Consider the following 14,763-nt stretch of genomic DNA (forward strand, 5'->3'; position numbering starts at 1 on the left):
GGTGAAATCACCCATACTACTCTCCATAGTCTCCAGAGTCATTGCAAACTTGAGAAAGGACTCAAGAGATTGTTTCAAAGAAGTGGCACACTGACTTTTTCAATTGCTAAGGAAAATAAAACGAATAAGCAAACATACAATCAAAAACCAGGAAAAAAAAAAGGTGAGCATTCTTGTGGGTCATCATCCTTCTGATATTTGAAACTTCCAGGCTCCCTATTCTCTGGTTTAATGAAACAAATGAGATAAAGGTGATTCTAAATCCTGTGACATCTACCTGAACTGCCATTTTCAAAGCAGGAAGAACCTCCAGTGTCATTCATATTTTGGTTCTGAACAGGCCTGTATTCAAGTTATCTGGAAGCTTCCTGATCCGTAAGGTATTCTGGCCAAGATAGGGCACAAGGGAAATAGCTCTTCTTTTAGGTTTGCAAATTGTCAGAAACCATAAGAACAATTTTCCCAATTCTCCTTTCAATAGAGCACTGGTTTCCAAACTTTAGAGTGCCTCAGTATCTCCTGGAGGACTTGTTAAAACACAGATCACTGGGCCCCATGCCCAGAGTTTCTGATTCACTGAGGGCTGGAGAATTTGAATTTCTACTCCCTCCCATTTTTTGCTGCTGCCAGTCTGCGAACTACACTTTGAGACTGTGGAATAGAGTAACTAGGAAGAAGACCTGCAAACCCAAAGCACACGCTCTGCCAAAGCCAAGTTCCACTCAAAAAAGAAAAATTGAGTTTCAAAGGCATTTTTGCTAATCTTTATAAATTCATACAGCTGTCTTTCATGATAGTCTTATTATTTTAATTTGTTAATATATAGTTTATGCTCGGTATTATTCCAAGGAGGACTTTATTGCTTTCATTTCCTTTGATCATCACACCAGTCCTATGGTGCACACACTATTATTTTTTTACAGAGGAGGAAACAGGGATTTTACAGATGAAACAAGACATTACACAAATGAGGAAACTGAAGCACAAAATCTTATCTGCCTTCCTCCACGTTGCAGTTACTAGAAAGGAAACCAGAGTACAAACCCAGGTCTCTGCTACTCTAAATCATACCTAAGACATGCACTGAGCTGGGCATCAGGAGATCAAAGTTCTTAACCTGAAAAATTAATTATTAAAAATAAAGAGGTGACAAGGGATGAAGCTTAGTGTCATAACGCCTCATTAACCAATCATAAGAATTAGGGAGGGCAAAGCATTGAACTCTCTCACTGGTGATATGGCATATGCAGCACTTGCATAACCACTACCATGGAACAATCTGGAAAATAAATTTCTATGCATTATAAAAATATATACTTATAAGTGCATATTTTTCATGTAATACACATTTACATAAATGCATATATAATTTGCATACATGCATTGGTATTAAATTAGATGATTTTTAAAAATTAAACTCCTCAGAACGTTCCTATATTGCCCCCATGTAACTCCACAAACAGTTCCTGGCTTTCCAGGTATATTTTTGATAGTTTAATTGAACTAGTTTATCATTCCTCAAATGACTAAGCCACAGGACAAGAATTGATTCATCAAACACAGATCTACTGCATGTGCCCTGGCACTTTCTTCTGTTTTCTATAAATTTATTCTATATATGTTTACCATTACTATAAGAGTTCTTATAAAATTTGCAGAAACTCTACATGGTTTTTCCAGCTCTGAGTTTCTTCATCGTTTCAGCTTTTCTTCAGATCCTTGTCACTATGTTAGTTTTCCTTGAGCACCCTTTTCAAATGCCATGATCCCCTTGGAAAATGGTAATCGTTTCCTAATCCATTTTACAAAAGATATTTGGGTGTGGTGCAGAGGCAATTCTTAAAATTCTTTCAGTGCTTTGCTTTTCTAATGATTTTCTTTTTCTCTAAGCAACACAGGTGTACTGTGTTTCCCAGCATCCCTTAAGGTGAGATCTTTCCACGTGATCAGGCAGTTAAATATGTGGACACCTGTCCCTGGCCTGGCTCTTTAGACCTCCTTCCATTCTTCCATGCTCATTTGCTTAACTAATTAATACTCAAAGAAATGCAAAAGATCTAGTAAAAGCTTGATCAGAAAGATATCATAATACTAATGAAGGGCAAAAGACATCCACTTCCAGAAATAAACTTGGTTCCTCAAGGGTTCCTAAACAACTGGGCTCACTATCACTTTTGCCTCTACTATTATTTCTTCCCCACGGAATCACCTCTTTCCTCAGTATTCCACATGCTTTCCATGGCTCAAATGCTAATTCGATACACCTCTCCTCCATGAAATCTTCCTAGATGTTTTTAAGCCAATTTGATTCTGCTATTCATTTCCTCCATTAGCTTTTTTTTTTTCAACAAATGTAAATGATCCATCATGAACTAATTTGTGAGCACCCAAAAATCAGTAAGACCAATGACTCATGTCATTAAGCTTGCTATACAGTAGCTCAGATAATGAAATGAAGAAAGAGTGAAAAATATCATGATATGGATGTGCACTGTTTTTATGATAGCATGCAAGATTTGTGCCTAATCTAGTCAGACAGCCCTGTTCAGAGTGTCATGTCACATGATCTCAGTGACTGAGTCCAGATCTGTTGAGCAGGTATTGACCAGGTAACATGCAGGTGAAGCAAAAGATATACACATATAAAAGAACAACATGTTCAAAGCCAAGGATGGTAGAACACTACCTACGACCAGAGCATAGTGTGAGAAGGGTTGGTGGGGTGTCAGGAAGTGTGTGTGAACCCTGATTTAGTGCTTTGGCAATGACTGTAATTTTCCAGGAATCATGCCAAACTCCAGGGATATAAAAATAATTAAAACCCTATTTCTTCTCCCTATGACTTTATTTATAGTCTAATTAGAGAGAGACATATAATCACAGTAGAATATAGAAATGAAATAATCATTTTATTTTATTTTGCTTTATTTTTATGCTGTGGTACTATGGTGACTCAGAGGGGACAGGAGTGGTGGAAAGTAGACACAATTACAAAAAGAGATCACAGAACATGTCAACCCTGAGAAAATTATTTTAAAAAGCAGGGACTTCAGGACGATCAGGAGTAGAAAATATTCCAGGCAAAGAGGACATGATAGTATAGAGATGGGGATATAGAAACATGGCACACATTAGATTGGTAGCAATTTTCTCAGATGCTAGCTCACTGTGAAAAGTGAGCATAGATTAGCCAGACAGATAGGTGGTGACCAAGTTCACAATGGATAGTAAATTTTACCAAAAGTGTTTGGAATAAATTCTTCTATTCATACAAAGCCAAGGAAGGACTGCATACAGAAGAGTGATATAAATTGATTTGCATTTCAGAAAGATCTTTTTGATAGCAGAGTACAGAATGAAAAACAGAAACATGATCTGGAAAAGGCACATTTCACAACTTGTTATGCTCTCATTTGCATTATTTTTAGTATAAGGTTTCCATGTCCTGTCTTCTAAACTTCATGTTAAGCTCTCTAAAGACAGGAGATACTGAGATACTGACACTTCTTCTTCTTCTTCTTCTTCTTCTTCTTCTTTTTTTTCTGCAACCACAGAGCACAAAGTAAGGCACCTATTTTTTTCAGTGAAATGATGCTGATTAAATGTTTGATTAAACTTAACTTTGAGTCTATACCCCTGCTGAGTGGAGAGAGATTTCATTGCTACCCTGCAGGAGAGAAGCAGCTGTATACTCCTGCCTTGAATAGATATCTTAACCTGTCCAGAAAGAGGAAATAACTACATCCGTACCAGGGAGGTGTTGGGAAGTTTAATTAGCCAGTGTTTATAATCTTCTTTGAAGCTGAAAAGTGCTAATTATGTTTTTCCCACTTTAAGACTCTGAGTCACATGGACCATATCTTAAGAGCTTCTGAGTTAGAAAAGTTTTTACCTTCAAAAATTGAGCTCAATAGCTCTTGCAAACCTATGTTCTAATAAGAAAGCTTTATAGTGGATGAAGTCACTCTAGAAACTTGGAGTTCGAGATTCACAGGTGACTTTTTTGAGAAAACAGACTGTTAACATCAGTACATCAGAAAGAGCCACCCAGAGAGCTCTATTCCATGAGATTTCCCATTTCCCTAAGAATCTTTTCTTGGATTACCTCTGCTACCTCTTTGATGGATTCAGGACCATAATTCCTATGCAGTTCAAGCACAGATCCTCTTAATCCTCCATATCTGAGCATGAATGGGAAATTGAATAGAAAATGTACTAAAGAGAGCTAGATCTAGAAGCAATTGGCATGTTAATTGAAAAGAATCTGGTGGGTAGCCATTGTCCTTACATGGGACCAGTTTTTATATGAGTGACATCTGGCCTTATCACTGGAGTCCTCAAACCTGTTTTAACCCTTCAAATAATAAAAAAATACAACCATTAAACGGATACACCAAAGTCTCCTTTTATCTATCAGCGTCCCATTGTGAGAATTTTTATTTCTATTTTGAAATACCATTCTTCCCCTCCCCCAATGATTTACAGTAGGGATATTAATTTTCTACAAAGGAAAACTCATTCCCTATGATGAGGTAGATGGCCTTACCATATTACTTCAATATGCTAAACATTTAAGAACATAACCAGTAAACTCCAGATTTATGTAAAAGATTCACATGATGGGTGTCAGGTTGCAAGGTATATAGTCAGTGGATTAAATATTTTGGAAGCTGCCTAGAGCAACCCTGTGGTTATTTGTGTTCAAAAGCATATCATCTGGAAGTGGCCTTTAATGGGCATGAATGCCTACCTATTGAAGACCATACCCTAAGGGGACCAATAACTGTAGATGGCATTAATGGTATCTACCAATCATCAAACATCAGTTATGCTCTAAGCACTGTACATCTGCTTTGCATTTAGCATCCCGTTTCATTCTCTTAACAACTCTTTGGACTAGGTATTATCTGAAATTTAAAAAGCAGGAATCTAAAAAGTAAAGTGGGTAATAAACTTGTTCAAGACAACTCATTTCCTAAGTCATCTGTTTAGATCAAACGTCTGGTCACTTAAGCAGTATAGCTATGCTTCTCAAATTAGTCATCCAACAATAATATTCTGGAAGTGCAAACTGCTGCAGATCATCACAAATTATCTCCCTAGACTCAGTTTAATTTAATGATACACAGTGGAATTGCATGAAAATTTTACCTAAACACTTCAGATAAAGCATGATACTTCAGAATTGGCATACTTGGGGCAGAATTGTTCTAATTACATACCTTAACTCACTTTGGGGTCTTGTTCCTCTCGCCTCTGCCATTACTATATTTGGGTGAAAGTTTAAGGATTCACATGCTCTTCTACAATGCATATACTTAAGTTTATTCCAAACATAATTAGCCAAAACTGCTTTTTTTTGCATTCCAAAAAAATTGCTGGGGTGTTGTATAGGAGAAGTTGGACAATTATAACTTTACATTATCCTAGATTGGAGAATATTAGCTAGTAATTTTTAGCTTTTTAAATACTGAACACACAATAGTAGAAAAAGAAAGAGGAGCACATCTATTTGCACATTCATGCATCACCTATGTCGTAAAATAATCAAAAGGGAGAGAAAAAAAAATTGTCAGTATAATAACACATCTAGATAAGTTGCACTTTGCCAGGCACTCGTAAAAAGACAAATAATAGGACCAAGGATACTCAAAGAAATCATTAGATTGTCTTTTGTGGGGGGAGGGAGGCGATATTGGGAATTGAATCCTGTGAAACTTTATCACTGAGTCACATCCCCAGCCCTTCTTATTTTTATTTTGAGATAGGGTCTCAAAAATTGCTGAGTCTGACCTTGAACTTCGGATCCCACTGCCTCATCCTCTTGAATCACTGGGCTTACAGTTTTGCACCACTGAGCCTAACTTGATTTTTCAGTTATTAGTCATTAGAATGAGTTTGTTGCTCAACTGTCCAGGATTTTTGTTTGTTTCTTGTCTGTTTGTTTGTTTTCTGCTTGGAGGATTGTTTTGACTTGAGAAGGAAATTTATTGTCGAGAATGTCCTGAAAGAGGATGGTGCTTAGTGGTTCATGTTAAATTTTGCAAGACTCCTTAGTATCTAGGGATATTCAAACTATCCTACAGAAGGGGTCAAGACAATATTTTTAAGTAAACTTTCATAAAACTTATTTGGCTGTCGATCAATTTTAAACTTTGGAGGCTCTGTTCTGAATACTAAGTCCCAAGTTCTCTGCTAGTCAGAAAAATGAATCTTTTTATTTTTTTTTAAAGAGAGAGTGAGAGAGGAGGGGGAGAGAGAGAGAGAGAGAGAGAGAGAGAGAGAGAGAATTTTTAATATTTATTTTTTAGTTTTCGGTGGACACACATCTTTGTTTGTATGTGGTGCTGAGGATCGAACCCGGGCCGCACGCATGCCAGGCGAGCGCGCTACCGCTTGAGCCACATCCCCAGCCCCAGAAAATTGAATCTTGAACTCTGGTTACTGGATCTCGTTTGTGTTACTTAGTCCAGAAAATTTGTTAGTTCTTCTCTCATGCAAAGCACGAGGCTCCCTGGGTAACATTCTAGGCTGAATCAGATATTGGTTTGATCCACAACTACTGGTGTCACCTATAGCATTCCATACATTCTACTTTGGCTTCTTGATGTGGTTAAATGCATCATTCACAAAAAACTGTGCTTTAGTGGTGAATCAAACCACATGGTAACAGTGGTTTTCGTGAGGCTGAAGGGAGCCATGAACTTCCATCTCTGTACATTTCACAGCCCAATGATCTTAATATACCCACATGTATTAGGGGGCAGATATTAACTTACACACTTTCCCAAAGAGTGTTATATTGGGATCAATATTTCATTAGCACTCTCCAGAGCTAATGATTAAGCCATGCACCAGCTGGACCCAATTCCCTGTAGTGAGTCATTGACATTTGCACCGTGGCCTGTGAGGTAATCTGCCCTTTTAAAAGAATGAAAAAGGTTAACCCAGACCCTTGTAAACCTTTATCAATGACTTGACATCATTAAAATCTGTCCAGTCCATTTTCTGGCAGTCAATCAAACGTAAAACTCCCTAGAGTAGTGTGCTCTCAATTTTTAAACTGAGGAAATCAAGCCAACACTCTCTTGAAAAGTATCATTTAAATATCTAATATGTGTTCAGGACAGTACAAGTTGCTATGGCAGAAAAAAAATAATAAAGGAAGAACTTCTGCCTGCCCTCAAGACACTTATTGACTAGGCAGGATGTTATGTTAAAACTCAAGATTAACATTAGAGGTTAAGTATTAGCTAATAAACAAAACAAAGAAATAGGTAAATGCAAGGATACAGTTGCATTTGACTCTCCAGAAATTATATCTGATATACTTAGTCCCATGAAAGAAAAGAGAATACAAACATGAAAGATGGGGGGTGGGCTGCATTTATAAGGAATAATAATATTTTCATAGGTTGGAAAGAACAGGGGGAAGGAAATGAAAGGATTACACCATGAACAAACTAAAGTTGCAGACAATAATTTTTCATCCAGATATGTCTGTACACTTGAGCCTGACCACTGCATCTTGTCAGTATAGTTATTCTGAGAGCTAAACCTGAAAAATATTAGTTGACTTTGTAGAAGTGAGAAACAAGACTGCAGTTTGCATTAGATATGAAAGAATCTTTTGTGTATTGCACTGCTGAGGGATAAGCTCGAGACTGTGATGTGAAGCCATACAGGTGCATCCTGCCTCCCCCACAGCACTTTCTTTTCCTTCCACACAATGCAGGTGTATCCACAACTACTTTCCAACAGGTAGGCTTCTCTTTCCAACAAGACTTTCCCTCCCAAGCTTCACCCCTGCTACTGAGATAACTACCAGGTTGTGTTAGGCAGTTTCCAAAACACTTGCGTCTCCTGAAAGCTTCACCCACAGGCTTCCACACCTCCCACTGGGCATCAGCTAATTTTTCATTCGACCAAGCCTGCAGCATGACAGATCCCACAATTACCCTTCCCGGAGGCTTCCTTCTCCCTTGGCAGTAGGTGTGGTGAATGTCAAAATCCCATCCTATTAGCACACTCAGTTTAGTATTAAAAGCTTTGTGGATGACAGCAAACAAATGTTTGGGGGCGGGGTGGGGCAGAAGCATCTTCAGAAGGAAAATGATGGGGCCATTTGTTTCATCCAATTGTGGAGGGTTAGGGGGGAAATGCTCATCTAGTCCAACCCCATCATTTTCCTGAAGAAGAATGTGGAAATCTGAGAGGCCAAGTGTGTAATCCAAGACTTGACAGGAAGTTAGTGACAGAGGTGGTACTGGCACATCATTGGTAAATGGTAAGCCACTCTAGAGACAAAAACCATGATTTAATATCTTTGAAGGTCTACCATGATAGAACAGTACATACTTATAATAAATGCTAAGTAAATGTTTTTAAAAGAGAAAGGAATTGAAGACAGATTTTTAAAAATTGTTTTCAGAATGTTTAGTTGATTCTTATTTTTTGTTGTTGTTAATTCAATTTTTTTTGACTATTGTACAGTTAGGGTTTATTTTTCATCTACTTTTTAGCTATAGTTTTTTTATTTCTCCTCCAAAGTAGGCCATTTTTCTTAGTCAAGTTGGGTAATTTTCTGTGCCATTGGAAAAAAAGAAATATTACATTGCTTTTTTTCCCCTATCTCCATTATTTCTTTCAGTTTGTTCTAGATTTATTACTCCCCGACACACACAATTTTTTCTATCCTTGACATTGACTCTGTACAGTGTCTTCAATCCTAAGTGGAAATGTACATACTGTCACTATTGGATGAAATCTTTGGTGTTAAAGAAAGTAAATTCATCAATTATATATTGTTATCATGTATTCTTTAGCATTAGGAATGTGGGAAATATAACAATCAATAAACTGATCTTCACATTTTGGAGATGAGATGTAATTTCATGACAGTTTGAATGACAACAAAATAAAAGCATTAGAGATGATAGAAAGCACACAATTGGTTTCTATGCAGATTCTAAATTTAACAGTAGTGAATTCTATGCAATAAAGTGAAAATTTTCAATAGAATATTAGCTCATGCATAAGACTTATACAAACAGAAAGAAAATGGTGAAAATTTTTCTGAATATAGAAGTTCTTGGGACTAAGCTCCAAGATGAGCATACATACATAAGGCATAATTTGGTATTGGTGAGTAGATGAGCTTGATTCTCAAAAAGGACATATATGAGGAAAAAAGATGCAATATTTGATGGTCCAGGAATTTGGGCCCTTGAATTTTGTTATATGTATTTTTCCAGGTAGCAATTACTAGGAGATCTTGCTTTCAAAAAGCTCATGATCTCATTTGAAAGCCAAATATGAATGTATGTGTGTATGTCCATGTGTGTGTTTTAAACCAGTAAAGATTAATTTTAATAGTGTATGAAGCCATTTGAGAAATTATGTGGTACCGAATAAACCCTAAAAGAAGAGTTTTCACAGAATGACAACCAAAATAGGACTTCAAGTTAGTGAAACCTAAATAGTATTGAAAGGGCCCCAAGAGTCTGAATTGGCAGGCAGAATGAAAGTTATAACAGGGAGAAAGAAGAAAAACAGTTTCATTTTTTTATTTATTGTATTTTATTTTTATTTTCTGAGTTTTATTATCATGCCCTCAACATTAATTGGAAATAAATAAACAACGTTTGCTCTTCAAAAATAACATCAGATATATTTTATATCCTCAGGAAGGAGAGAACACACTTGGTAAATTTTAGAGCTGTGTGATTAGTTTTTATGAAGTTCTCAGTGTAGAGTACATGCTCTGGTAAGCTTCATCCCTTTTTTACAATTAATAGTTATTGATTTTTAAAATGTCACATTAAGTAAACACTAAACATTCCAGAAATATAGATTATGGTTGCTTGATTATGAAATCCCTGATGCTTCTTATTTATTCATATCCAGCAACTAAGGAGAGGAAACTGTAGTTTCTAATCTTGAGTATATATGTTCTAAAACAACCATTAAGAAAAAAGGAAACATTGGAGAAATTATTAAAATGTCATATGTAGATATAATAATATTCCAGCACCATTTTGGCTTCAAATGAAAGAATTTGTTTTAATATAAGCAAATTTATATTAAGAAAGGAAAATTACCAGAGAAATTCAACTACAAAAGCAAATTAAAAATTAAAAGGATTGGTATTGAGAGTGGGGTGATATTTCCTTTTAAAATATTTAAATGTTCAATATTTGATATTTTGAAAATACTTTTCAAAGGTCAAGCTGTGAAGTACACATAAAATTCATTCAGTTGCTTCAAAAAAACCTAACTGAGAACAATAGTATAGGAATATCACTTCCTCCATTTTTTTAACTTCTGTGTATTTGTGATATTAAGCTGTCAGACTAGAAACAATAATTGGAGACTGACTTCTTATAATTTTCTAAATACTGGAGATGGTTTTGTGGTTTGATTTAATTTTCATTGATTCTTAAAATTAGTTTTTTGTAGAGCCTCATGTAATGAGATCACATATTTCTATTACTCAGATTTAAGTCATAGTTAAATCATTCCCCACTGCCACATACAACATGAGATTATTATATTGCAAATCTCAGACACCAGATCATATCAGCTGTAAATATTAATAAGCATCACAAAATGTCAGAAAACTTAAAATCTACTAATTCAACACCAAAAGCAAACTCAACAAATTAATAGTAATTTCTTAATATTAGTATATATCCAATCAGTGTTCATTGGATTTCTTCTTTGGTAGAGTTTATCATAGTATGGATTTGTTGGTAGCATCCCAGTGGTGGTGTTCAACATGTGCTTCTATCCCTTGACTTTTCTGTAAATTGGATTCAGGTAAACCAAGTTCATCACATTCAATTTCAATATTGTGGGGCAAGAATTCTTTAGAAATAGTGCTATGTATTTCTAACATAAGTCATGAAATGTATATCTCTCACTTTATTATAATTATATTCACTGATAATGACATCTATTTATTCATTAATTCACCAGTATATGCAATGTTATTAATTTCTGATATTCTCTTTTCATTATTTTTAGAATATTTTCTAAGTTCTTATGATGATGTTCTTTTAGTCACTGGAGGACATTTTTAAAAATTTTTGTTTTAGTTGTAGATGGACACAAAATCTTTATTTTATTTGTTTTTACTTTTATGTGGTGCTGGTGATTTAACCCAGTGCTTCACAAATGCTAGTCAAGCACTCTACCCCTGAGCCATATCCCAGGCCCGGAGGATTTTTAAAACTAATGACTAAGTGGATTTCTCAAATGTTTTATGGTAAAAGAAAAATATAACCTGAACTTTATTATATTCATAAATCTTATCCATATATAAAATCCCTACTCTACTAAGTTTTGCCTTAAAATATTTGTTGTTGAAGATCTGGTGAAATGTTAACTATCTTTCCTTTTACTTAGCACCATTTTGTGTGTGTTGGCTGAAATTATTATATTTTCTTTCCTTCAAGGATCAACACTATTAATAGTTTGGGACAATTTTTTTTTCTAGGCCACCTCATGAATTTTTTATTTGAAGTTTAAAGTTTTTTTGTTGGTTGCTCTCACAAATGTATAATTGCATAATCAATTTTAGCAAAATTTTGATTCAATTTCTTTAATTTTTTTTGCAGATGTTCTTTATGTTTTTTTTTAATATTTGTCTGTACTTATTACTTTCTCTAAATTTATCTCTTCATTCTTTTTGATTTTTGACTTTCCATTCTCTATTCATCAATGTCACATTGTAAATTCACATTTGTACATTTTCTAGTTACTCTTCATTTCTGAGATATTTTATCAAAAAGGTTTTGTTCCTGACTTTTGGCAAATATTTATCAAATTTTCATTTTTTTCTAATCGATTCTTTTCTGAAATTTTCCAATCTTTAATTGTAATTTCTTTCAATTTCTATAATTTTTCTTGTTTATTTATTTTATTTTAAAAGATTTAAAAATCTATGTCATGGTATTTCTTCCATAATACATTTATTTTCTCCGTGGACATTCTCTGTATCATATTCCCTTTTATCCTTAAAGGACTTTGAAAATTATTTAGTTTCTGTTTCTTCTATTGCTCTTTTTAATGTGAATTTATTTTTCCTCTTAAAACTGCTTTCACTATGAATTGTCTGTAATTAGCCTGTGTACATTGGCTGTTCTGAACAATCATCAGTTTGCTGCCTTTGGGGGGTGTTCTTTACGGGTAGATAGATCAGGTTCTGCCTTCTCACCCCTTGTTTTTTTCCTAAAGCAGATACACTGCTATTTCTGTACATATTTGGCAGTTGATGAGCCTATTTTGTCACCTATTATTTTGGAAGATGTTCATGGATTTTATTTTTATTATCCTCATTGCTCTGATTGTTGTTAAGTGGGGTTTGTAAACGTCTAAAAACTACTTAACATCTTCAATCCACATTCCAAAATCCTCCATTTTGCAGATTCCATTAGATAATAATGCCTAGTTTTTGAACTAGTTGTAGATGGACATGGTTCGAAGAAAACCTCAATTATTTGTGGTACACAACAGATACTGTCTAATGAAATCTCATAAAGTACTGTGATTTTAAACATATATTCTTTGTATCAGAAAAAAATAATAAACAGAAAATGGAAATCAACCAATAAGAGTCATTAAAAAAAGAAAGAAAAGCAGTGTAATGCACCAAAAAGGGTAGGTATAATTCAAAAACACTTTCCTGAGATAAAATATTATATTCTGAATAATAAGTATGGTGATAAATATAAAACATATATTTTTTGGGGGGGGGAAATAATTCAGCAATTAGACAAGGCAAAAAACTCATGACACCAAGAAGCTAAACAACAACAAATATGTAATTATATCAAATGGTTCTTAAAAGGGAAAAAAATGACAAAATCCAAACACATTTGATAAAAAAATTCTCAGCACACTAGAAAGAAGGGAAACTCCTAGGTTCATAAAGGACACCAAGAAAAACATCACCTATAATATAGTTAAAGGTGAAAACCTTGTCCCTTCCCCCCCTAAGAGGGTGAGTGAAAAGAATCATATTCACTCTCATCATTAATTTAAAACCAGACTCTAAGTAATAGCAAGTATGATAAAAAAATAAACTTGTCGAAAAAGTATTATTCATACTGCCAAGGGAAGAATAAAACTCTTTGATCTTAGGTTATATGATTGTCTCTGTAGAAAATCTAAAAGAATTAGAAATAAAACTCCTAAGAAATCAGTTTCAGAAATATAAAGCAACCTCACAACTAGATGATAAACATTCATGGGATTTGACATTTAAAAAAAATTCCACTCTATATGACACTGTGAAAACAATGAAAGCACAAGCCAAAGATGGGAGAAAAAATTCCAAAGTGAATATCTAATAGTGAAACACACCCATAATATAAAAAGAACTCTTAGAACTCAATGATAGAAAAACAACAGCACAATTTTAAAATGGAAAAAAAATTGAACAGATAATTTTTCAAAAAAAAATTGCAGAATTTTTTTCAAAAAGTTCTTTCAATATTGGCTATTCGAGAATTGAAAATTGAAAAAAAAATAATAAGGTACTGCCACATACCTGTCACATTAGAATGAGATGGCTTAAAAATAGAAAATACTAATTGCTAGCAAGAAAGAAGGGTAAATAGCAACTTCAATTTATTACTGGTACAAATATAAAATGGTACTGCCAATTTGGAAGAAAATTTGGCAGTTTCTTGCACAGCTAAATACAGTCACATTATGCAATCCGACAACCAAATAAGTTAGTATTTACCCAACTGATCTGAAAATGTATGTCCACACAAAAATCTTCACACAAATGTACAAAGCATATTTATTAAATGACCATGAAAAACTGGATACAACCAGTCATTCACTAGGTGAATGTTTACAGAAATCATGGTACAATGGAATTATTTTACTCAATGACAAAAATATGAGCTAGCAAGCTGTGAAAAGAAGTGGGTAGATCTTGCATATTTCCACATGAAAGAAGCCAGTCTGAAAATGCTACACATTGTATGATTAAAATTATATGACATTCTGCAGAAGATAACTGTAAAAAAAAAAAAAAAGCCACTTGTTATAGAGGTTCCAGGGAGAGAGTTGAAGCTCCAGTGACATTTTTAGGGTATTGAATCTATTTTGCATATTGCTAGAATGTAGATACACGGCACTATGCATTTATCAAAATCTATGGAACTTTACAAGAGTGGACTGTGAAGTACATATATTAAGAATAAGTATGTGAAGCCAGGAGTGGTGGCACATATTTGTAATCTCAGCAGCGGCTGGGAGGCTGAGACAGGAGGATCGTGAGTTCAAAGCCAGCCTCAGCAAGAGCAAGGTGCTCAGCAACTCAGTGAGACCCTGTCTCTAAATAAAATACAAAATAGGGCTGTGGATGCAGCTCAGTGGTCGAGTGCCCCTGAGTTCCATTCCCAGTACCAAAAAAAAAAAAAAAAAGAATTACTATGTGGTGGCCAAGGCAATATTAGGATAAAATTCAGAAAATAACAAAACAATACAACTCTTATAAATGTATAAAAAAATTTAGAAAGCATATGGCAGGCATGGTTCTAACTAAATAGCGTTAGAAATGAGGTGCATGTGTAAAACTAAAAACAAAAGAAGCAGCACATATGCACTATACTAGTTGTTAAAACTGTTTCTCACAGGGGTAGGAGCTAAAAATCCCAAAACTGCTATATTGCTACATTGAGTGAGCATTCAATAGAGAATTGAACAGTTGAACATATGATGGAGGTTAGTAGTCAAGTGTCTGTC

Source organism: Spermophilus citellus (genome assembly GCF_964194105.1).
Source record: "Spermophilus citellus genome assembly, chromosome: 12".
Taxonomy (NCBI): Eukaryota; Metazoa; Chordata; class Mammalia; order Rodentia; family Sciuridae; genus Spermophilus; species Spermophilus citellus.